Source organism: Lissotriton helveticus, chromosome 9, assembly GCF_964261635.1.
Source record: "Lissotriton helveticus chromosome 9, aLisHel1.1, whole genome shotgun sequence".
Lineage (NCBI taxonomy): Eukaryota > Metazoa > Chordata > Amphibia > Caudata > Salamandridae > Lissotriton > Lissotriton helveticus.
The window spans coordinates 78,142,568-78,168,739 of NC_136070.1; positions in this window are offsets into that span (position 1 = coordinate 78,142,568).

The window sequence follows — 26,172 nt, forward strand, 5'->3', positions numbered from 1 at the left end:
TTCTGAAAATGGCACTTTTAGAAAGTTAGTATTTTCTTTCCTTAGCTATTTGGTGCCTGTGACTGTAGCCTGTCTCTGGTCACATGACTGGATGTAACTGACAGTTGAGCTTTGTGTATTCCTCCTAGACAGCCACACACAATGGGAATTTAGGTGTGACTAGATGTCCCATCACTCATGGGATTGGAGGGAGGAGCTAGGACAAGCCCCACTTACACTTAAATAGGCTGTGCCCTGCCTCCACGCAAGGGGCTGCATACCCCATTGTAGTTAGTCTAGAGTAAGAGCCAGGAAGGAAGGGCATCTGTGCAATTCAAAAGCATGCTGCTAAAAGTTTCTCCCCACTTCAAAGGCACAATTGTGCATACAAGAAAGACCTCAGACACCAACTTCAGTACACTTCTGGACCTGTGGGTTCTCTGCCAGGAAGAAGGACAGCTGTGCTGCAACGAGGATTGCCACTCTGCTGGGCTGTTTCTCTAAAGGAACTGCTGCCTTGCCATGCTGATATGCGTCTCTGCTGCCCTCTTGCCTGGGCAGGAAGACCTGGACCTGCAACTTCATCTTGAACCCAGGACCCTACAGTTACTCAAAGCTGGCCTCCTGATCTGAGCCTCAGATCCCCAACAGCTCCTGGATCCATTTTCAGCGAGTTCCTGACCCCCTAAGTGGTGCCTCTCAGGTCCTGGATCTGAGTGTGGTGTAGGGGCTCTTTAAATCAAGCTTTTCGGGTCTTTGCAACTGTGAATGGCCCATTCTCACCAGGTCCATGCTACTCGCACTGAAATCCAGGGCAAGCCGCAGCCAGACTGTCTCTTCTCACAGCTACATCAACAGCCCGGGGGGAGCCCCTTTGCAAAGCTCCAGCCCACCCGTCCACGACACCTGGCCTGCTCATCACACCATGCCACTTGCGACACTGTCCTTGCTTCTTGCGACCCTCTCAAGCGCGAACTAGACTCTTGACACAAAGCATAAGAATGTTAATCTTACGCAGGACTAATCTGAACTGTATACGTCTCGTGCTCCATCGAGATCATCTGAACTTTAGACTTTGACACAGTCCAGTGTGACGAGATAACTGCCATTGGTGCTTTTTGCTTTTAGACGCTATATTGCTAGTGTATTTATAAAAAATTATTCACTCAGTTCTACTGATTGGATTTTTGTCGGTTTTGTCATATTTTATTAAATTAAATATTTCTCTATTTTTTATTTTGCCGTGGGTTTCTTTGTGTAGTGTTTTCACTGTTTTCATGTTTGAAGTGTTGCACAAATACTTAACATATTGCCTCTAAGTTAAGCCTGACTGCTCTGTGCTGAGCTGCCAGGGGGTTGAGCACAGGTAAATTTGGGGTTTGCTTGTGTCTTATCCTGACTAGGATTTCGATTGCTGCATGAGCAGGGCTCACACCCCAGTCAATCTGTAACCCAATTTCTAACAACCTCTCCAAGTGGCACCTGCCTTCTTGGAATGGTAACTAAAACAACAAACAAAAAGGAGGCTATGTGAAGGTGTCATCACATTGGGCTGCCATAGCATCATGGCGAGTACATGCATGCACACCTACACGTCATTGCACTTTTCTATTTGACAATGCTGCATAGCATCAACAAAAAAGATTTGTTTTGCTGATGCTGCACAGCATTGCAATGTTAATGCTTGTGTTCAAAATATGCTGTGGGTGCCCTCATTTGTCAGAAATTACCTCCAGAGTACATACAATATACTTGTGCCAGAATATTGCAATTATTACTGTCCAATTACCTTTAATATGTCAGGACAAGCATTTTGTCATGATTACCTCTCTCCTATAAGTCACAATTGTTCTTTCTTATGCCAGGAATTTACTTCCAGTGTGCCATTGCCAACATTTTGTGATTGTTTCCCCATACCAAGAATTTCCTTCGGTGTTCTAGCTCCAGTTTTTTTCAAGGATGGCCCCATGCTAAGAATTCCCTCAAGTATCTCACAGGAACTTCTAATGCTAAGAATCACCCCCAGAATGCTAGTGCCAACATTTGGCTATGGGTGGCTCTATAAGTCTATAAGTCAATACTTACCTTTAGTATGCCAGGGCCAACTTTGGAATCACAAGCACTACACCACATTCTCACTCATTTACAGTCACTCACTCACACTTAGTCTCACTCACTCAAACTCACTATAAATTCTCACTCACTTACACTCACTCTCTCACTTACTCTTATTCACTCATTTTCTCTTATTCACACTCTCTCACTCACTGTTAAACTCACTCACTCATACTTTCTCACACTTACTTGCACGCACAATAAATCTAATTTATTCTCATTTGCACTTATTCTTACTCACTCGGGCTTATTAATTCTCACTCAGGCTCATTTATTCTCACTTGCAGTTATACAGACTCACCGTCACTCACACTGACTCATTGTTGTGCACCTCATTCTCATTAACAATTCCTCACACTCCCTAACATCCATTCTTTTTCATTCTCACCCATTCCCACTTACACAAACTCACTCCTGATTACTAGCATTCAGTCTCACTCATTCTCACTCATTAGCTGTCACTCACTTTTACACCCACATCTTCACCCATAAACACATGCTCACACATGCACAAGCTCTCTCAAACAAACTTCATCCATAAACATGCATGTAGATACACAACATACATTTAAAAGCAGTTTATTTTACTGAATTCAGCTATCAGCGAAGGTCTGTTCAAGCTCATGGTGCTCCGGATTTTATTACATTAATAGTAAATAGGAGACTATTGTTCACTATTCCCTTTTTCTTTTCACTTAATTTTGTCACCTCAGAGGCCAGGGATCGCAAAGGCAGTACCAGAGGTTGCCAGGGGCAACCCAGGGGTCACAGCTACATTCTGTGACAATGTCTTAGTAAGATCCATGCCATCAAGCCTCGAAAAGAAGTGATGTGAGAGCAGAAAGCTTTTCTTCTAGGCATATATATATATGATTTACTGCTGTTGTGAAATAAAGGAATGGGGTACTTCACCAATCAATCAATCTATGATTGTAGAGCGCTGCTTATCACCAGTGAGGGTATCCAGGCGCTTCAGATAACCCCCTGCTCACCACTTTGGTAGCTTGGCACGAGCAGACAGGTTTATCCAAAAGGCAATGTTTAAAATATTTGCAACCAGACACACAGTAACACAGTGAAAACACTACAAATGGACACCACACCAGATTAAAAAAAATAAATGTATCTTTATCTAAACCAAATAATACCAAAACGACAAAAATCCAACATACACAATTCAAAATATGAATTTTAAAAGGTTTTAATCAATTCTGTCCATAGAGAACTATGGATGCGTGATTTTACACAATGTACCTTTAGGTGAGTCAAAATTCACAAAGCTAAACAGCCACAGAGAAGGAAATTGTTGGAAAAAGTTAAACACAGCGATGCATCAGTTCCTGATTCCTTGGGGAGGCAATGCAACAGTTCTGCTGCACACAGGAGAAGTGATGCGTTGAATCCGGATTGTAGGGGAAGGGATGTGTTGATTCCAAGACGGCTCCTGTTTGCGGGTAATGTGTTGGAAAACTTGCCTCACAGGTGCGATGCGTGAAAATCTGGACACACTAGCGGTCAATGCAGCGCTGTGTCGATTTCTTTCAGCCGCGGTCCCATGATACGTCGATTCTTTGAGATGCACAGCAGGGCCTGCGTCGGAGTCAGTGCACTGATCTCGGACTTTGGAGGCTGGTCCACTGGACTCGACGTACAGCAGAGTTTTTAGGTGCTGCGTCAATTTTCTCAGTTTCTTCAAGCTCTTTCATCTCCCAGCAACAGGACCAACCTCTCGAGGCCCAAAACTGAATCAGGCAACTCCTGGCAGGTCAGAGCTCCCAGCAGTGGAGTTTAGGGAAGCTGGTGGTGAAGTATTTGTGGCCCTGACATTTCAGAATAGGAGGCACGTACAGACAAGCCCTTGGAGATTCTTTTATAAGCATGTTCACGGCAAAGTTCCAGTCCTTGTCCTCTCCTTGGCAGAAGCAGCAACTCCTGGCCACCCCGGCAAAGCAACATACAACAAAGGGGCAGTCTCCTCATCAGAGCTCTTAGAATCTTTTTCCTTGGTAAAGGTTCTTCTTGATTCCAGAAGTAATCTAAAGTTCTGGGATTTTAGGTCTAATATTTATACCCCATTTTCACTTTGTAGTCTTTGTTGCAAGAGTCTCTGAGCTCAGTGAAAAACAGTTCTGTCCTCCCTGGTCCAGCTTCACTAAATGATGTGGAGACAGCATTGTGCAGAGCAGACACAGCCTATTCAGGTGCAATTGAAAACTCCTCCCACCACTCTAAATGCAGAAAGGTCAATTCAGCTGGCTATGAGTCACCCAGGCAAGGCAGGACACACCTCAACCCCGCTTGTGATTGTCTAGAGTAAATGCACATCCCCAGCTCCAGTAACTCCAAAACAAGACGGTTAATACACAAACAGACAGAGGCACATAGTAAGGTTAAACAAGAAAATGCCCATTCTCTAGCTTTTCCCAATTGAAAGTTACACATGTAAAATGTTACAGAGCAACCCCAATGATAGCCTATGGAAGAGCTAGTCAGTGCAAAAGTGAAAAATAAAATGCACATCATTTCACTACCAGGACATGTAAAATACACCAGAACATGTCCCACATTTGGCATGCACTGCACCCTGCCCATGGGGGTACCTAGGGCCTACCTGAGGGGTGCCTTACATGTAAGAAAAGTGCAGGTTAGGGCCTCGCAAGTGGGTGCACTTGCCAGGTCGACATGGCAGTAGAAACTGTGCATGCAGGCACTGCAATAGCAGGTCTGAGGCACATTTGAAAGGCTACTGGTGTGGGTGGCACAATCAGTGGCACAGGCCCACTAGCAGCACTTTGATTTACAGGCTCTGGGCACACATAGTCCACTTTGCTAGGGGCATACCAGTAAATCAAATAAGCCAATCATGGATGACCAATCATAATTACAATTTACACAGGGAGCACTTGCACTTTGACACATGCTTTGGACACTTTACCACAGTAGTGGTAAAGTGTCCAAAGCATCTAAGCCTGAAAAAACAAAATACAGCACAAGGTCAAAAACGCAGGATGTAGAGGCAAAAAGTCAGAGGAAACTAAGCCAAGTATGCCACGTCTAACAGGGGCATGTGGGTGAAGGTGAGGGAGGCAGAGCATAGTTGTCTGCTGGATTGGTGGAAGTTCAGTCTGTGGTTGAGGTAGGCTGGTCTTTTGTTCTGCAGGGCCTTGTAGGCGTGGGTCAGCAGTTTGAACTGGCACCTTTTTTTGACGGGGAGCCAGTGGAACGCTCTGAGGTGGTGATGTGGGCTCTTCTCGGGAGCTCGAGGATGAGCTTAGCTATAGTGTTTTGGATGGTTTGCAGAATGCTCAGTAGTTGTGAGGTGACGCCCACATAGAGTGAGTTTCTGTAGTCCAGGCAGCTGGTGATGAGGGCTTGGGTGACAGTATGTCTGGTGTTGATTGGGAGCCATTTCAATATTTTCCAGAGCATGCAAAGCAAGAGGAAGTAGGCTGAGGAGACAGTGTTTATCTGCTTCTTCATGGTGAGCTTGTTATCGAGTATGATTCTGCAGTTTCTGGTGTGGTCTGTGGGATTGGGCGAGGGGCCCAGTTCCACTGGTCACCAGGAGTCGTCCCATGGGGAGGTGTTGCCCTGAAGATGAATACCTCTGTTTTGAAGGTGTTGAGTTTGAGGAATTAGTTTTGCATCCAGCTGGCTACGCTGGTCATGCACCTGTGGAAATTGGTTTTGGTGTGAGTGTAGTTTGAGGATAGGGAGAGGGTGAGTTGAGTGTCGTCAGCGTATGATATGATGTTCATACTATAGAATTTGACCAGCGTGGCCAGAGGGGCATGTATGTGTTGAACTTGGTTGGACTCAGTGAGGACCCTTGGGGAATGTCGCAGATGATGGTCTTTGGAACTGAGGTGTAAGGTGGGAGGTGGATGCTCTGGCTTCTTCCGGGGAGGAGGGAAGTGATCCATTTAAGGGCATTTCCATGGATTCTCATCTGATGGAGTCTGTGTAGGAGAGTGTAGTGTGACATAATGTTGATGGCTGCGGAGAGGTCGAGGAGGATCAGGGCTGAGGTCTCTCCTTGGTCTAGGAGAGATCCGATGTCATCTGTGGCTGCGATTAGGGCAGTTTCTGTGCCGTGATTAGCATGGAATCCTGACTGGGATGGATCCAGAAGGTTGTTGAACTCTAGGTGGTTGGAGAGGTTGTAAAAAAAGGGTTTTGGGACAACCAATAAACAAAGATCCTTAAGTATTGCCCGGCGGTGTCGCCTCTTTAACCCACAAAATATTAATCAATGAAGAGGCAGGCGCTGGAGACTGGAAGGCAGGAAACAAGGATTTATTTTCTCCGGAGGAGAACACATCAGTTCAGACAGCAAGTATCGTCACGAGGTGCTCTAACCGCATCTCTGAGGCCTGGTCTCTTATACACAGGTTTATGATCTTTATTGCAGGTAACACATTCTTGCAATGCTTTGAAGTATAAAAAGACATCCTCGGAATCTCCCCTTCAGGCCCGTTCCCACACACATTTACAGTTGAAGTCCCCACCCCGGTCACAACAGGTGATGATTATCGCGCAGCTGGACATTCCGCCGATTCACGGAGTGTGTGGGGTTGATCGGATCTCATAGGGTGGGGGCTTTGATCAACTCGAGGGTCCTTTTATGGGGGAAGCTTCCTACTGTACGGGGGGGGCAATAAACAGTATCCGCAGAGCCAGGTGGCGGCCTGGGAACGAGGAAGACAAACGGGCACACAGGAAAAAAGGGGGGTTTGTACCAAAGGACCTGGGATCATGAAAGGAATGAAGGGAGGTGTCGCGCTGGGAACAGGATGGGATTCCGAGGCAGAGCTGCGATGAAGAGGGGTTTATGACCCAGGGCATGTGAGAGCGGGGGTGGCCAGTGCGTGGGGGTCAGTGACGTGCAGAGGGTGGTTCTGATCGAGGCACCTAAAATGGCGGGTGCGCACGACAAAAAGTGTGGCATTAGGGGAAAAGGCAAGATGCCGCAGATAATGTTTACCAAACCGTACTAATTTTCCACAGTCCTCCCTTTAACATTCCCAAGACATCTTGCTGGCCTATTTCCTATCCATGTCTACTGTGGCGGTCATAAGTAAAGAAGTAGGAACCCAGGTGAAGGAGCCGTAAACATTACATTTAAAATCTTTCATCCTAGGAGGCGGGCCTATCGTTAAGCTCGTTGCAGGAAAGTCATAGTAATGCAATATCGGACAAAAAACGATTCTGTAGTAAGAGCGTTGGGTACATTTCATAGATGCTTATAGTCATTCGGAATATGAACTGATAGGTTATTACATACGTAAGTTCATTTCGTATTCGGTTGGAGCATAATCAATACAATGGTGGCTGGGAGAGAAATGAGACGTAGTAAAAACAATAATCAGGGGTGTCACTGTTCGAAGGGGAAGTCTTATTGTCGTGGACCACCATTAGTGAGTTCTCAGCATTCTTTGTCGTCTTCAGTTGGCACTGTTGAGCACCGGCGGTGGAGCTATGTGTCCAGCTCTATTCTAGGTCCTGCGTTGCAGGGCATGACCTTTTCCTCGCTTTCCTGGTCAAAAAAAGGTCCTTTTTCGCCCTGTGTCCTAACTATTCTTTCATGGGTACCTTAGACAGGGCACCCAAGTTTCATTTTAGTTTGCAGCAAAACCCTATTCTGTCTGATCGCAGTTTTTCTTTTTCGAGTTGATTGTCAAAGAGTTCAGGTGGAAGAAGGGGGTGTGTGAGTAGTCCTTAGGGTAGGTCGGAGGAAAAGGGGATGGAGCAGGGCCAGATCGGGAACAGACCAGGGGGACGGAAAACTTCAGGTAGGCGGGCCCATGACCGAGTTCAGAGGGCGGGGACTTTCCGGCACATGTTGATCATCGAGCAGGGGCATCAGGTCAGCCCTTTCCTTTCATTTTGTCGGAAACAGTACCTCGTCCTGCGACTCCTTACTGTTGCGGTCTCGCCTTGGCCAGTGTCGCAGATGTTCCACGATCTGTAGTCAGGCCGCGTGCTCCCACATCCGGTCTCTCTCTCCTCCGACAGTGGTACCCCTAAATGAGTTTGAAAAGACAGTCTTTAGAGAATTGGCAGAGGAAGGTAATCACATAAGTCTATTTCTCTCCCAACTCCAAGCAACTGAGAAACATCCGTTACATTGGGGTTTACAACCAACATATAAATAATTGATGATGGGTTTGCTGGATTTCCTATAATTTTCCTTCGTAACTATTTCTTTGGTGTTTGTGGGTATTACATTCATTGTCGTGGTACGAGATCTGATACCTATTCATTGCATTTGTTTATTACAGTCATGTCAGTTCTTCTGGCAGAGACCCACTTTCCTAGTACGAGCCTTACGAAGCTATACCGTTCTCCAGGGCTTTGTATTTTATGAAAAAGTGCAACGTGCTATCACCATGGTCCGATAGGTGTCTTTCTGAGGAATGAACATAGGCTAAACAATTTTCCATTATATCAATGCATCCTATCTTTCAGCTAAACATTTTACTTTCAACAGGGTTTACTGCAACAATTTCTTCATTTCGGTCTAATCTTACCTTTTGCAAACATCATTCTAATTTCTACATAGTCTCTTACGACCTGACTACTTCATTAAAAACCGGGGGGCTTGCGATAACTTATTCAACTCATCCTTGGGGTGACCGGGGTCTTATGGAAAACAACTAGGAACATAGTAAACTGGGGTGAGGGACTATCGTCTTGCTTTATGTCATGAGGGCGTTATCTAGCAGAAGGCCACAGTTCAGTTGGTAAGCGTTCAGTGACATTTCTCGAATTCTAAGCTCTGTAGCTTGCTCATCAGTAAATCATTTCTAGGAACAACGGCTGGCCTGTGTCAGTTGTAAGTCGACCCATCTCTTACAACCGGGGGTGAGGGATATATTTTTCAAACTCTCGTCCGGGGCAGCTGATACAAAAACTGGGGGCGTTCTGGGAAGACGGGGATGCTTCGATCACTTTTACTGTTTGGGTATTGAGACAATTCGGGACGGGGAAGGTCGCGTTACCTGAGGCATTTTTATCATAGAAGCCACTGACATGTAGTTCCCTTATTACGGGTCAGATTAGGGAACCTCAGTCGTCTTACCTGTCCTTTCCTTTTTGGCCAATTCTAGGTTTCATCAATATTTAGCAGAAAGGAGAGGTAGTAACATGGCACCAAAGTGATTTTATTTAAGACAAATTTGTGCAAATACTTGCGGTATTTGGAGCCAATTGGGTGGTGCACCAAGGGTGGTGGTTTGCCAATTAGGTGTCAGTCGTTAGGGAGAGTGAGAGTGTGGAGGAGAGAGAGAGGGAGAGAGAGAGAGAGAGAGAGAGAGAGAGAGAGAGAGAGAGAGAGAGAGAGAGAGAGAGAGAGAGAGAGAGAGAGAGAGAGAGAGAGATGTGCAACAATAGGCTAAATAGTACACGTGCGACATGGGGAGTGGCCGTGTATTAAGATAGGCTATTCAGCGCATTAAACAACATGAGACATTACGGGTCTGTGTTAGAATTTTGAAAGCATGCAGTTTGGGACGGACGAGCATTAGGCCGGGTACAAAGGGACATGCATTGAGTAAAAGGCATCATTGTGTCGCACTTCTCGCACTCTCGGTCCTTTGGCTAGTTAAGTCAATGCTTTAGTCGCATAAAAAACATTTTCTCATAGTTTCAGACATACGTGACATGTGCTCATTCACGCAACACGGATTAGGGGTGATCGTGTTTCGTCATATCATACAACTTATTGGCTCTTTCGTTACAAGAGTAGTTTGTGGGTGTCCTTAGGTGCCACCTTGCAGCGTTAGTCCGCTTCATGTATCAGACATGGCGAGGCTTCAGATCTTCGCCATACCTCAGTCGTGATTCCATCGTGACCTGTAGAGGGAGGAAAAGAGGGGAAGGGAGGGGGGACAACATTCGAGCATATCAAATGCATGGGCACGAAAGTCCTTTACTTACCACATACTCGTCTTATCTCCTCGGGATATAATCCCTGGGGTCTTGGTTTCTGAAGTCGGGGGGGGCCGGCAGTGTGGCAAGGATGGCGAGCGATAGGTTGTTCACGAGGGAGACGGTCCGAGTGTGGCATTATAGGCCGTGTATAGGGAAACGTTAAAAAAATCAGAGGCGCTTAGTGCGAGGTATCTAGTTTGTAGATGTATCTAGCTATCGGGGTCCTTAAATCTTTTCCAACGCTGTGATGTCCTAAGGCATATCAGCTCTTTGGCCAACCCTGTTCCCTAGTACCTTTGAGTACCATACCTTTATAACATTCTATCATTTACACCGCTTCACTTTACCCGTCCTCAGAAGTCGAGGTCCTTCTCCATGCGTTAGTTCTTGAGCCAGTCGCATATTTGGAGGCAGAGTATCGTGCCTTAGATTCGATCCTCAATCCGGGGCTGAGCAACCATCTTCTAATAACCTTAAAAAGAGAACAAAGCAGAGCGCACAGAAAAACTCTCCCGCTGATCCCACATTTTACAAAAGCATGCAATACTTGTTCATAGTTTGGAAAACCTTTATTTGCACAATCGTTCAGCATGTAGATATGAGAGTGCAATCGTATTTGGCCGGACACGGCGATGGCTGAAGCGCGTACAGTAGGGGGGGCTATTTTGCCGCATTAAAAACATTTTAAAAAGGGTTTATTTAGTCATTTGCAGGAAACTTAAAAACGTCTATCAATAGTTGAGGGATCAAGGGGCATTCATTTCATAATTGGAAGCACAGTCGGACTAGTTGCAATCAAATTTCCTATATGCATACCGTGGGCGTGTGTCATAAGCGAGGTTATGTATCAGTTACAATAATATCATAAATAATCGTACATTGAAATCAACATTTTAACGGGATCCTTTTACATGTCCGCCAAGTGAACCCTCCCTCTTTTTCGTCAAGTGTACAAAGGATCATATACATATCTCAGAACATCAAGTCTTATTAGCTAAAAACACCACGAGGTGTTCGTAAGTTCCTATTGACACCGGCGCCATTTTGGGCGAGGCCGGGTTAGTCCGGAAGTAGCATCAGGGAAAAAATGTTTCCCACAACCGGCGGTTGGACCAGAGTCCCTTTCGGCAGTTCAAAAAGACTTGTGCTAACAGAAGGGGTGGCTATGTCATGCTTATTTCGTTAGCGATCAAGGCAGTTGTTCCTCACTGGAAGCCTGCAGGGGCCGAGGGCTCCGGGGACTTTTGTAGAATCTTCAAGGCTGTGGGGATGCTGTCGGAGGTGGGGGCTCGTGCCCCGGTGGGCAAGCGTCCGAGTTACATTGCTGGTCAAAGTTACTCTAGCGGCCTAGACCCGCCTTCCAGGGGGGCCCAGACGCCATTTTGAGACCCCGCAGCAGCCACCCTTCGTCGTGTCTGCAAGAGTGGAAGAGACTTCTTGGGGCGAAAAAATGGAACACCATGCCGTAGGAGCAGGACATTCGGCTCGGGGCGCTAGGGTGCAACTGTGGCGCCTCCACCTGGGGAGGCGAGGGAGACTCGTTCGCGCCGCCTCCCTCTCCCGGTGCACCCCACGCCGCCCCTTTTTCATGGGTATACATGATGGCCACCCCACATCCCGTGCTCCACAAGTACACTTGAGGGCCATCGTATGTCTTGTGCTGCGCAAGTATGGTTGCTGGCCATCCTATGTCCTGTGCTGCGGAAGTATGGTCGCCGCCATTCTATGTCCTGTGCTGCGGAAGTATGGTCGCCGCCCGGCTGGAGGATTTCGGCGCCGGGCCGGGGCTGGGAAACCTCCTACCTGGGGAGGTGGGAGAGGCTCGTTCGCGCCGCCTCTCCGTCCCAGCCCACCCTGCACCAATTCTTCAGCGGAGGTATTTGTGATGGCCGGACCAGGAGATACGAGGGAGGGGGTCATCTGCATCCGCCCCCTCCCTACTCGTGGCCCGGGGGACGCCGCCCCAGGAAGAAGAGGATGGGAAGGCCATTACAAGCCGGGCCCGTGGTGCCTTCTGGACATCCCACTGGGGATCTTTTCGATCGATGGCTGTCAGTAGGCCCCGCCCCACACGTGCTGTGTGTTTCACCTTCCGGATGGGCGTGACCGGTGACCTGCTGCATTTCGGGAACTTCCGGAGTGGGGGTAGGTATTTTGTTTGGACAGGCATGTCTGGGTAATGGGGGGTTGTCTATGCAGGCCTGTAATTGCTTTTTCTTTTTACAGAGTGGGGGGGCAACAGAGAGTAATCAGTCCCATTGCACTCGGAGTTTGAGTTCATTAATGGAATGTACACTAATCTGTCCGAGACTACTCTGTGTATTGTTTCTGTACGTTATCCGAAAGGGTGGCTTTTGTGTTCGGGAACAGTAGCGGTAGTACGGGGTTCGTCACTGGGTAACTTAGAGCCAGACTGGGTTTCCCATCTTAGCGTTGTTCGATCTATGAGGACTCAAACATGTCGCTGAAATCGGTCTGGCGAAATCTGTGCCATCGGGCGTAATCAAACGTGGTGGTTCTATCCGGCCTGTCCGTGTCAGTCTGATTCATCTTTGTCTCACGCCTTTTCCCTTTCTGCCGGCCTGTTATTTCTGTCGGCCCTCTGCTCTTACCCTTGTTCAGTAGAGTCGGGCATTGGGCTTTCCAGTGCCCGGAATATTTACAAAAAGCACATTGGTTTTGCCCTAAGTCTGGTCATGGTGCGCGTAGTGTCGGGGGATTACTTTCAGGTCGTTGTGTCTTGGGGTTGTCCTGTCGGTATATTCCTTTACACCGTTCCCTTCCTGCGTTTACTCCTTGGAACCGTGTTGCCGCTATCCCTTCCTTTTGCCTACCAGATGCTTGGAAGGTTGTCGGTCGCGTTTCTTTACCTACTCTGACTTCGTCTCTTTTCTTTCGTTGCATTGCTTCTTTGCGCCACATACCGAGACTGTCGAGCATAATAGGCGTTGTCTTATTACTACAAAGAGCTATTTCTAACGTTTCTATTTTATCAAGATCGAAGGATCCTATCAGTGGCCACTGTTTCTCTTGATTTTCTTTGGTATACTTGTGCCACAGCTTACTATAGGCTATGGTAACTAATCCATACTTTGTGAACATGTCTTTATTAGGGGTGCCTTCCAGCGGAGCTAGATGGTCCACCTCTAATAAACGGTCCGGGCTAAACAGGCTACCAATCAGTGGGGAGAAGACAGGCATGACGGATCACAACGGGGACAAAAGTCAGCACTGCCTATCTTATCACTGCGTGCAAAGACTAGACAGAATATTTCTATTCTACGTTGTTTGCAGGTAGTGAATACCTCATGAACCAATATCGAATAGTCAACGTTCGGTCAATCAAACAATTCAGTGGGGAGAATAAGTAGGCCCGCAAAGGTCTGCGTTACCTACCCTTTCACTATCTGCAAAGAGGAACCTGTTCTTTCCTGTTTGCAGACAGAGAATCTCCAGAAAACAATCCGCGAACAGTAGTTCGGGGTCAAACAATTAATCAGTGTGGGTTCAAACAATCAATCAGTGGGGGAGAAAGATAGGCACGACGGCTGCGTTACCTATCCTTCACTGCTTGCAAAGAGAGAGCCTGTTGTTTCTCCGTTTGCAGACAGCGAATCTCCAAACAAATCAACAAAGAGCAATACTAGTATTTTCCAAACAATCAAACAATCATTTTGCAATTCGTCGTGTTTACACGACCTTACCCGGACCGTATGGACAGTTTCTTGTCTTCCGAATCGAGCGCCCGATCGTCCTCTTTTCCTCGTATTCCTCGCGGCACTCCTGATGGTTCCCAGTCAGGACCGTAGATCACTCGAGAGAGGTCTGTTCGGAACCAGTGAAGTTCGGATGATCGGCTGCCAGACGAGGGTCTATTGGGCAGGAGCTCTCCCGATCGTTGCAGTCGTTCACTCTGTCGTCAGGACCTCTCCCACTGGATCCACGAGTCACTGATGGGCCCTACGTTGGGCGCCAATTGTAAAAAAAGGGTTTTGGCCAATAAACAAAGATCCTTAAGTATTGCCCGGCGGTGTCGCCTCTTTAACCCACAAAATATTAATCAATGAAGAGGCAGGCGCTGGAGACTAGAAGGCAGGAAACAAGGATTTATTTTCTCCGGAGGAGAACACATCAGTTCAGACAGCAAGTATCGTCACGAGGTGCTCTAACCGCATCTCTGAGGCCTGGCCTCTTATACACAGGTTTATGATCTTTATTGCAGGTAACACATTCTTGCAATGCTTTGAAGTATAAAAAGACATCCTCGGAATCTCCCCTTCAGGCCCGTTCCCACACACATTTACAGTTGAAGTCCCCACCCCGGTCACAACAGGTGATGATTATCGCGCAGCTGGACATTCCGCCGATTCACGGAGTGTGTGGGGTTGATCGGATCTCATAGGGTGGGGGCTTTGATCAACTCGAGGGTCCTTTTATGGGGGAAGCTTCCTACTGTACGGGGGGGGGCAATAAACAGTATCCGCTGAGCCAGGTGGCGGCCTGGGAACGAGGAAGACAAACGGGCACACAGGAAAAAAGGGGGGTTTGTACCAAAGGACCTGGGATCATGAAAGGAATGAAGGGAGGTGTCGCGCTGGGAACAGGATTCCGAGGCAGAGCTGCGCTGAAGAGGGGTTTATGACCCAGGGCATGTGAGAGCGGGGGTGGCCAGTGCGTGGGGGTCAGTGACGTGCAGAGGGTGGTTCTGATCGAGGCACCTAAAATGGCGGGTGCGCACAACAAAAAGTGTGGCATCAGGGGAAAAGGCAAGATGGCGCAGATAATGTTTACCAAACCGTACTAATTTTCCACAAGGTGGCTGTTATTGCTTTCTCCAGGACTTTAGCCAGATCTTGAAGTGGCTTCTCTTTAAATTTGCCCATCAAACCCATGGCTTTATAGGTAATATATCAGAATTTTTTTTCAACAAAAAGCACATTTCTCCTTATTTTTCTTCACATGGAAAACTTTTTTCCATGCAGAGAAATCCTTTTCCATACAAAGCCAAAAACACAAGGGTGGTCAGGTTTTTTCATGTCCTAAGTATGCACTGAGTCAAGTTTATTTCTTGGAGTACTCTAATTGCACAGTAATGATGAAAATGCCATTAGGAATATTGCGCAGCAATTGAATGGTCACCTGAACTGATCCTGGCAACTGACCTGAACTGCTTGCATGGTGCAAAACAGAGCAAGAATCTGATGTTTACCCGGTTTTTGGATTCTGTTTCAGCCTTGCCCCTAAACCACAGCTTCACTGTGCTACAAAGCTGTAATGAAATCCCATAATATGCATGACCTATCATTCACCTCATTCAAATAACAACCTCAAAAGGAATTTCTGCCCCCTTTGTATACCATTGCTAAACCCAGTGCTTAGTTTGCTCCTGTTTGTGCTGGTGCTCGGCTCCTGCTCACATTTGCAAACACCAGCACGTATTTCTGAAAGTCCACCACAAGGTGGCGCTGTGATTCTACATTTTAGCAGAGCATGAGTGGATCACTTAACTATGTAATATATATTATTTTAAACAATAAAACTAGCACTTCCAGGCCATCTCTATAATTTAAGGCACCCTAGAATAGTCCAAAATATCACACTTATTTGATTAAGATTCTTTAGGAGGTAATGCTGGCACTGACATTCAGCAGCAGCAGCTGTAGGTGATGCTGCTGCAGTGGGCTCCTTAAATAGACCCTGGGTACTGGGACTTAATTTTCACAAATTAAGCAATTTATTTTTATAGCTACCCAACCTTTGGAATCGTCACTGCATTCTGTTTCATACTGGCTGGTCCTCCCATGTTAGCCTGCTCACGTCTTACCAAAATGTCTAATACCGGCAACTGTTTCCCTTCTTTCATGGCTACTGCTTATCAACTACTACAACTCTGTCATGTTCATACTCTCTTTTTTAAAGCGCTTTATGATCCATCTTGCATTATGTTTGCACTGTTCCCAAATACCAATAAGTTAGTGAAATAAACAAGGACAAGCCACAGATCCTTGATTTTATGAGCCCTTTCGCTCAGTGCTTAATGTGTAAAATAGTAAGTGCCAGGGCTCTCGTCAGGAGGCCATTGCAACTTGCACCACACATTGCCCTTGCCATGCTGCAGAGGATAGTAACAAGCCATCTACTAACCATCACACACCTACACGTGTGACAATTCAAACTATTTCAGACCCCCAAATCTTTGAGAATGGCTTGGGTGGCAGGTAATAGTCAGTTTTAATGTATTTTGAATTAACAATTAAGTGTTGTGATGGTTCCCCTCTACATTTACCAGACAGTGGCACCTTGTGGCAGGCTGTCACAAGCCCCAGTGCTCACAATTAAGTGCCAGTGCAGAGCACCAAAAACCACAGGCTCAAATTAAGCACTGCTTTCGCTGTATCGCTGTATCCTGAGACAATCTCTCTTCCTTCTTCCCTTGCCAGTCCCTCTTCCCCTCTCTTCCAATCCTGGAGGCTTTCCTAGACATCCCCTTCACTCAGCACTGGAGGGCCTCCAACATTCCAGAATGTTCTAGGACAGTGTTCCCCAAACTGAGGCTGCAACTCAACCACATGATTTTGGTGGGTGGCAAAATTCAAAGCAATAAATGAAGATGCCTTTAAATTCTGTATTTATCTTGACACATTTCCTGCGCTTCAAAGGGAGAATTTAAATCTGAGGCTATATCATCAGCTGCTGATGTTTTCAATATGGTGACTTGTGTTTACAAACTCTTCTTACTTTTCAGTCTGAGAAAGAAAAGTAAAGTGAACTATGTGACAGTTTTGCTAGGGCACATAAAATGTGACAGGAAAGGCTGTAGAATGCCATTTTTTCGTTGCATTCAGCAAAATATAAATACCTGTAAGAGAACTGTACACATTCAGCAGTTTGGAAAGCAAAAATTAAGCAATTTATTTTGTAATTCAGAAGTGTGACGGAGACAAAGATTTTAACAGGATCAGAACCATTCAAGACACTTGGTGATGCACAAATAATACATTTTCACTGAAACAGATTTCCGCACATTAACATTTGGCCAATATAGTTTGATCAGTACAACTGTATGCGACCATTTCAATGGAAAATGTGCTGCCTGTTTGTTATACTAAAAAGTGGGTTGCGGTTATAAAAAGGTTTGGAAGCACTGTAGTAGGAGCCACATCGGGCCCCTATTAAAGACACTGCTGATACTTATCAAACCAGAAAATCAACACATTTTCATAAGCACTATGTATTGTATGTATGTATTGCGACTTATATAGTGCACGTATCACCCGAAGGTATCATGGCGCTTGCTTAGGGAACCCGTCCTGGTATTCCCCTGTGAGATACCCCAGCAGGGTATCCACAAGGTGAAAGCCAGGCATCCCGCTGTGAGGGGCCATAGTGGAGATTAAGCAAGCTATTGCCCAGAGTCGCAGAGTGTGACCCCGTGAGTCGAGTAGGCATCGGAGCGAGAATTGTCGAGTCTGTGGAATGTTGAGCCCGAGACCCGCTGAGGCGGGGAATCGAACCCTGGTCCACGGCCGATCTCAGCTTCTGGGTCTGCCACCTCTAACCACTGAGCCACGCTTCTCCACTAGAGGTACCAACAAGAAATTGCAGTACAAAATCACTGATAAAACATCTCTAAAGGTTGCAGTCATGTGGATTATCACAGCTTTGTTGCATTGTAAACAAGCATTTGCAATGCAAAGGGTCTTGCATTTTTGAAACTTTAACCTATTTTATTGTAAATTACAATGAATTTTTTATTACAGTGTTTTAAAACACATAAATAAATGGCACTGTCATTTACAATGCCAATAGCTCAAAATCTCACATTTGTGAGACCTATTGCATTCAAATGTGTTCTCTACCCTCGAGTAAAATACGCACAGACAATATTGCACTCAGCAGAATACACAACTATTTCAGCATTTATGTTGAAATAAAAAAAACTCTCTATTGGAGCACAGAGTTTGCTTTATTCTCTGCTGACACTCTGTAGTTTCTGGAAGCACACTTTGCACCAAAAAACAGCCCTCCAGACAGTTCTGTACACAGAATATTTATCTTGTAAGTGTCCCAGTAGGATATGCTTCCAGGTTTAAAACACAAGCTTTAAAAGAGACGTAAAATGTTTGAAACTTTTTTAGAGTAAGAGCTGTTTTAAAAACTCCTTGATGTTATGGCGAGTCTTTCCACAGGGACAAGTAAGTCTGTTGCCTTAGAGCAACCATTAGGAGGCTTTAAATAACAAGAAACTAAAACAAGTTGGACTCTAACTGTCTGGCCAGGGCACCGCAGCAGCCCAAGTTGAGGTCAGGACTAGATGAGCGGTGGTTGATTCTCGACCACTGGCTTCCTCTTGTTTAACTCGGGGCTTGCAGGGTGCGGGGCACAACTGCAATTACTGGATGCCAGGGGCCGTGCCGATGGGGAGGAAATAAAAAGGAATTCTACTACAGTATGTGCCGACCGGACACAGCTCCTCCACAACAGTGTATCCACTCCACGGGGACCTACCGTGACCCGGGGACCGACCTGTAAGAGCCTCAGAGAGAGAGGTGTTGCTAGCCGTTCTAATCCCATGCACCAAAGGAAAGAGGTCACTGACTTGTGGTGACCAGCACAACACTCAAGATGCGTGCTGTGTAAAACAAAAGCAAGTAGTGGCTGCCACATTTAAAGACTAAAGAATGGCGTGCGGCGATTCAGCAAAACGCAAAAGGGCTATACATATATTACTTACCCACATAAAGAAGGACTATATGGAGCCTGGAAGATGTGCGTCCTGTAAAACAAACGCTAGTGGCGGCCGCCATATTTAAAGCATAAATCGGGGTGCGATGGAACAACAATTACAAAAAAAGTTCTCCCCAGATCACATAAAGAATCGGAAAGACATAGTACTTTTATCGTTACACCGCCACCCACAGCAACCCACAACATTACACAATGACACAGACACAGTGTTGTTTTGGAAAAGGAGCTGCAGGTTTATTTGTTACACAAATAAAGAGGCGGGTTATCTTACAGGCGATCCCTATCCGCCCCGCAACCCCTAGTTGCTGGGCACCTGAAGTTTAGCCAAAATTCACCAGCGGCCATAGCCCGGTGATGTACCCTGGGAGCACTTACGCTCCCACCGGTGAACCTATCGTCCACCATAACTCACGCCCACTGAACAAGGGAGAGTGACTCACTCCTTCCCCAGCCTGGCGGAGCTTCGTATGGCAAGCCCCCGGTTGCTCAGGTTTACAACCGCCCTAAGGACTAACGGGGCGCCGTCGTACTCCAAGTTCCCAAGAAGGACCCCTTAGAGCATGTATGACTTATGCACGCGTGTGCTTTATCCTGGAGGTTTCAGGTCCTGTTCCTGCGCCTTCCTGTTGTGGGATCGCCCTGTAACTCCTCCACAGCCCTGGGTGTGGCAGCCGCTGCACCCAGAGCCCCCACCTCTATCTACTTACATCCTGCTGCATCTAGCGCTTCCCCTAGGTCTAGCAAAAATATCGCCATGCCTACTTTGGACCAGGTGACCCCGTCCGATTCCCAGCAACCTATAGATTTCGCATGCAACATGCCGTGCCTAATGAAGCCCAACCCCCGCATCTCCGCGAATTTCCGCATGGCTGCATTACCTCGCCTGCGCGCTACCTCCAACGCTTCTTGTGATCTAGCTCCATGCCATATGGGTATAGGTAGGACATTTTTTTAAATACCAACCGCACACTTTTTTCAGTCCTTGTGCTTAAGGAAGAAAAACAAACCAGTATTACTCTTAGGTTTGTTGGGTATATCTTGTTCGTACCCTTTTAATTTCAATTTTTCATTTTTCAAAAAGATTTTTATGTATGAAAAGGAACACAACACATTTTTACCATTTACACATATATACAAAACATTATTCACATATATATACACAATATACAGTTTTCACTTTGTAAACACAAATCCTTATGTAAACACAAATCCTTATCTATACTTGACAAAGTAATGCTCAATATTGAATTCAAACCACATATAAATGTAGACAATCAAAAATTATTTTTGAAAATAAACCATACATAAATTCATTGGTCTATAAATCATTTGATGTCTATTTTATATGCCGACGCGTTTCGAACCAGCTGACATCAGTTCATAGGTTCTCTTCAGGGCTCTGTCTTTGGTAATTATCTAAAAAATGTGTACAAAGCAAAAAGTTTGTTTTAATTCTCTGTTTTTAAACGCTTATCTTCTCTATCTGTTCTAACTGTCGCTATTTGTACCTGTTTGTCCAGCAGCCGCCGGTCTACAGGTTTAACTTCGATCCACCCAATCCTTGTTGTTTTGATCCTGCGCCCAAAGTGAAAATAAATTCGTCACTATTTTGTGCAGGGTGTCACAGCTCATTAGTGTCAAGCCTCATGTCTCTCAGAACATACCTTCCTATATCTTTAAATGCTCGGGGCTCTTTTCCGAATTTCTTTATGAAGAGACGCTCATTCTGTGTTTTATAGGCCAGTCTCGACCTAGAATTTAGACAAGTGTCTTGTTACGTTTCAAAAGGGAGGTTTCTTTGCACCTTTTAATCACATTTTAAATTCCTGAAACGTACCTGCTACAATTGTACTGTGCGATCAGCGCTCTCCGTTTATTCTTAGCACATATGCGTGGGGACGTTCATCTAGTATCCTTTTGGTCCATTCTCGACCTGAAATTCATAAATATGCCCCTATTATGCCTGTAGGTACAGCTATTTTTCCTTCCTACTCGTTTCAAGCTCGAGAAGGCATACCTGGTGTATTTTAGCGACCCTCCGCTTGTCTATCCCCTTCGAGCAGAGATGGAATTTTCGGGCACTTGTGGTGTCTTTCACCTGTGAGTGGAGACTTGGAATTAGTTTCCATATTTGAAAAAAGCGGTTCACTTAATCGAAGGGTTCTCTACGCTCCCCTTACCTGTACTTCTGGAGATCCGGTGACTCCAGATTCAATCAGTGGACGCCGCTGCCATCTTGGAACAGGTTTATATAGGTTACCCGCGTGTTGATCCCAGCTCGCTGCTTAATGTACTTAGGTCCCCTCTCATTTCCTGCAACAGGCGCCTCTTACCTACAGTCACTAAATCATTCCCCCGCAGATGCACTACTAAGATGTTGGGCTGTGATCTACCCTCCTTCAAAATCCTGCGCATTGTTCGTACTAGATCAGCCCAGTGCATTCCCGGAATACCAAACCAGGATATAATGGTGTTGCTGAGACCATGTTTCCAAGGAACTGCTTCCACCCATCTTGCAAGTATTGCGACATAAGAGTGCCCCATCACCCAAACATTTGTGCCTGAAATAAAACACAATGATTGGCAAATTTTAGTTTATTCCACACTCCACACAAATTACAGAAGCCCCCTTCATGGCGGCGCATATTAATCAACTTTTTGCTTTGTCTAAATGATCCCCGCCTTATTCCTGTTGGAGGGCTGAATCACGCTTATTGGCCGCACATACGCTTTGTAGCAATTGGAGTTCCACCTCCCAACCTTCTTGATCGCTTCGGCGGGCAACCCTTCCGTGAATGCTGTTGTGTCTGCCCCAATCCTAAATGAGTGTGAGCTATACTTAACCCCTTCTTTCGTGTACCCCTCCAGGAAAAGGCAGCCCTGCATCACGTGCTCCACCTGGTATTTAGTGACGGGGAGCCATCCAGGTGTAAGAGCAATAACCCATCGTTAGGTGGGCGTATGGCCAGGAAGGCTGCCAGCAGTGCCACCGGGCAATACCGGTCATTCCCCAAGCGGTGCAGTGAAATCCCTCTCCCCCTGTCCCTTTGGTCCGTTTTTGAACATTGTAAGAGTATCTCTACAGATTCTGCTGACAGGCGCACGTCCCACATCTGCAAAGCCTTGGAGGAGGTCTCTGTTTTTGACCTTGCTACAATTTCACCTATTCTAAAAGCCCCAAAAAACGCTAAACTAAAAGTGGCAGCAAAGAGCGTTGCTTCGTACCCTGACTGGGCGACCGATGGGAGGGCCTCTAGCATTCCTTGCAATGTTTCATAATCAATGTGGGCCCTCTGGTCCGGAGACTTGGGCACTATTCTGGCCCAAACTTTGAGTGCCGCCCTGGTTGTGAATGAAGCTGTGGGGTCTTCCTGACCTAATAACCTGGCACGGTGCCCGATGGCCGACAGGTGCCCCGCCATCCATGAATGACTTCTCCCTCCATATTTGGCCCAAATCATAAATGCCTGCACCCTGTCGTTTCTATTGTAATTCGCTTGATCCCAAGGGCCCATGATTTCACAGAATTTCTCCACACAAGACTGGTATCTCCTCATTGTCTGGGTTGCCAGTGCCAGCTCGCCTAGCTCTCTAATACGCTGCGCCACCGCAGCAGGTGCCAGAACCGAGCCGGGAAGGGGTCATCTCTTCCCTCGCTCTCGGCCACGCCTCCTGGAAACGCTGCCAATGAAAACGGGAGAGAGCGTCAGCAGCTGTGTTTAGTGACCCTGGAATATGTCTAGCTCTACACTCTACATTGTTGTATAGGCACACTTTAACTAGCTCCCTGAGCAGGCATAATACGAGCGCGCAGCTAGCGGACTGTGTGTTGATTGGCTGTACTACCGCAGTTATCTGACCACAAGACCACCCTCTTAGCAGTTAGCATTGCCGGCCAGAGGTGGAAAGCCACCACAATTGGGAATAGTTCCAAGACTGTTATGTTGGCCGTTATCCTTTTCTTCCTCCATGCGTTCGGCCATTTCTCCGTGCACCACTCCCTGTCTAGGATCGCGCCAAATCCCTCCCTGCCTGATGCATTGGTAAACAGTGTGCTAGTCCAGGGGTCCCTCCATATTACCGAGCCATTAAATTGCTCGAGGAATTCCCCCCAAATCCGTAGGTCATCTTTTACACCATTGCTGAGCCTTACTTTATGGTGTCTTCATTTTACCTTGGCAGCTGTCCTGGCTAACCTGCACGCAGACGCCCTGCCAGCGGGGATCACTTTAGTAGCAAAACCTAGTCTACCATGCAAAATCTGTATGTCCTCTAGTGACACTTTTTCCTGTCCCAGCATTGTCTGTATTAGTGTCGCCAGCTCTCTGACCTTGTCAGGTGGGAGCTTGGCTTCGCCTGCCCTGGTGTCTATCTCCACTCCCAGGAAAGTTAAGACTTGCGCTGGCCCTACCGTCTTCTCAGGTGCCAGGGGCACACCTAAATGCCTCGCAACCTTTTGAAATTTGGCTAATACATTCGCGCAGTCTTGCGAGTCCTTGCTCCCTACAAACAGAAAATCGTCTAGATAGTGAGTCATGCTTACCACCGCTTCTGTGGCTTGCATTACCCACTGCAAGAAGGTGCTAAAGGCCTAAAAAAATGCACAAGATATGGAGCACCCCATTGGCATGCACCTGTCATAGTAGTACTCCTGGCCTAACCTGAAGCCCAATAGGTGCTGGCTGCTTGGGTGCACCGGCAGAAGGCGGAAGGCTGATTCTATGTCTGCCTTAGCTAACCATGCCCCCTCACCAGCCCGCCTTACCAAGTCCATAGCTACATCAAATAAGCAGTATGACACTGAACAAACTCCTTCTGCCAAGTTGTGGTTAACCGAATCGCCATCGGGGTAGGACAGGTGATGTATCAGTCTGAATGCCCCCCGTTCTTTTTTAGGAACTATCCCCAAGGGAGAGACTACAAAGTACGGTAGGGGGGGTGAGGGAAGGGGCCCGCTACTCTACCCAGTACAATCTCCTTGTAAACCTTTGCTCTCACCACTTCTGTTTTTTCCTTAGCGGATTTCAAGTTATCTGCATCTCGTGCTTGTGGGGTCCCTATATAAGGTATTACAAAGCTTTCCGCAAAACCCCCTAGTAACAACCTCCCGTCAACTCCGTTGGGATAACTGTTCAGCAAGGGGATCAAGTGGTCCAATCTAATTGGTGAGGGTCCTTTCACTGCTTTAACCTGTGTAGCAGGTGGCAGGGGGGATTGTGGGGTGGTGTTTACCTGGATCAGGGCATGCGGTGTTAAAGTGGGTCGCCGAGAGCCAGGTCCGGGGGAGGGGGGATTTGGGCAGGGACTCGCATCTGCGTTAGTTGCCCTGCCCAGCGCCCCCCTCCCCCAGTACTGCCTTCTCTGTTTCTGTCCTTTGTTGTTCCTGCTTGTTCCAACCTGATGTTGCCCTCCACAATTACTGCATGCATGAGTGAACTTGCAGGATCTCCCCCAATGGCAGTGTCCGTTGTTAAATAACCTGCAAGTCCCGGGCTGAGTTCTGCCACCCCTCCTTTTTTGCCCCCTCCCCCGGTGTCCACCCCAAAATGTAGTGTTCCCTTGCTCATTTTGCTGCTGCTGTTGTGAGTGACTCTTTTCCGTTGTTGCTGCCTGCGTGCCCTGCCCCTTGCCGCTGGACCCTGTCCCTTGCAGTGCCCTAGACCCCATGTGGTCCATCCAAAGTTGCACCTCCTTGTGGTCCCAACGCATTTTGGGGCATTTGGACATCTTCTTTCTGAACTCTCTGTCATAATTTAACCATCCCACGCCCCCCCACGTCTTTGCCTCGTTGTAAATTAGTCTGCCAGCATAAGTAAGAAAAATATGTCGATGAACTCCCTCTTCCAGATCAATTCTTTTGCAGCCAGGGGGACTTCCCAGGACAAGCATGAGTGCCCTGACAGCAAGGGGGCATCCAACACCACCTCCTCCTCGTCTGTTGGCGGTGCCAGTGACTGCACTGTTATCGGTGTCGTGGGAGGTGGAGGTGCTGTCGGCAGGGGTGTCAGAGGGCTTGGGGAGGGGAGGGGAATAGGACTTGTTGGTATTGTTACCGGTGATGGCGCTGGTACCGGAGAATCAGGTAGCGGTGGTGCCGGCCCCGTTAAGTCTGGTGTGACATTGTTATCTGTAACCGGCACCGCAGGAGCCAGCGGGACCGGCGGCGGGGGGGGGGGGCACTATGCCCGGAGTGGTCAGCGCGGGTATCCTAGGGGCTGACCCCCCTTTCCCCCAAACCTTGGCGGGCCCCTCGCCCCCGCCTCCCAGGCTTGCTACACTCTCCTTCATTTCCGTCATAAAAGTTTGGAATGTGGACATGATCTTACCCAGATCGCTTTTTGTGGCGTAATCAACCGTGGGTTGTGACTTTTTGCGATTGTCTGACGTTCCAGGCGCGTCGTGTATCTGTGCGACCGTTGTCTTAGCCCCACCTTTGCTTTTCGCCGGTGGGGGGAATTCCTTGTTTGTGGCAATTTTCACCCTCTTGGATGCCCTGGGGTGTGATGACCCTTCTGTATCATCCTCCTCTATAGCTATAATGTCACTGTGACACCCCGAGTCAGCGTTGCTGGCATTGAGCAGCTCTGTTGCCCATGCCATGCCATTGGTCTTCATGAGCTGGAGAAATGTCGCTGCCTGCGCCTCCGCAGGCCGAACCCGAATCTGACCCCTCGTCTTGATATGTGGAAAAGAGCAGTGGAGATCTTTGTTCGGACATCCTGACCCCGTTCTGTCTCTGTCTGAAAGATAAACGTAAATTGACTAACCTTTCCTCGAGCTTATGCCATATTCAAGGACGATTGGACGACGAAGGGGGGGTTGGGGGGGAGGGGGTATGGAGAAGGGCGGTGTGAGATGTGATAGATGACATGTGATGACTACCCCCCTTTTCTGTGCGCCGTTCCGGTGCCCGAGATAGACTTACTTCTTGTATTTGAACGACGAAAAGGGGGGTGCCCGCCGGGCGTCGCACCAGCCTTTCCTTTGCTATTTTTGACCAGAATGTCAGCCTGCGTCCTTTGCTCTGTCTCTATTGTGATAAAAGGCACAAATAAAAATTCGCTCTTCCCGGCCCCTTTGACGTTGAGGCTGGCCGAGAGAACCGTGACCTTGTTCGCCGACCCCCCTGGTGTTGTTCGTTCCTCGCCCTTTGTTGGGCATCCAAGCGCCCGCAGTTCCCCTCTCAAACTTACCTCTTAACTGTGTGAGCCACCCTTGATCCCGAGGTCCTGCCGGTCGCTAGACCCACCCTGCCTGTAATAAGGAACAATGATTACCACATGCGCTCACTCAGGACGTGATCGTGTACATTAACTGCGTAACCACTTTATTCATGCATACTTCAATCTTCACCATACATTATGCCCTGTATAGTTCCTCTCATGCACTTTGCTGAGA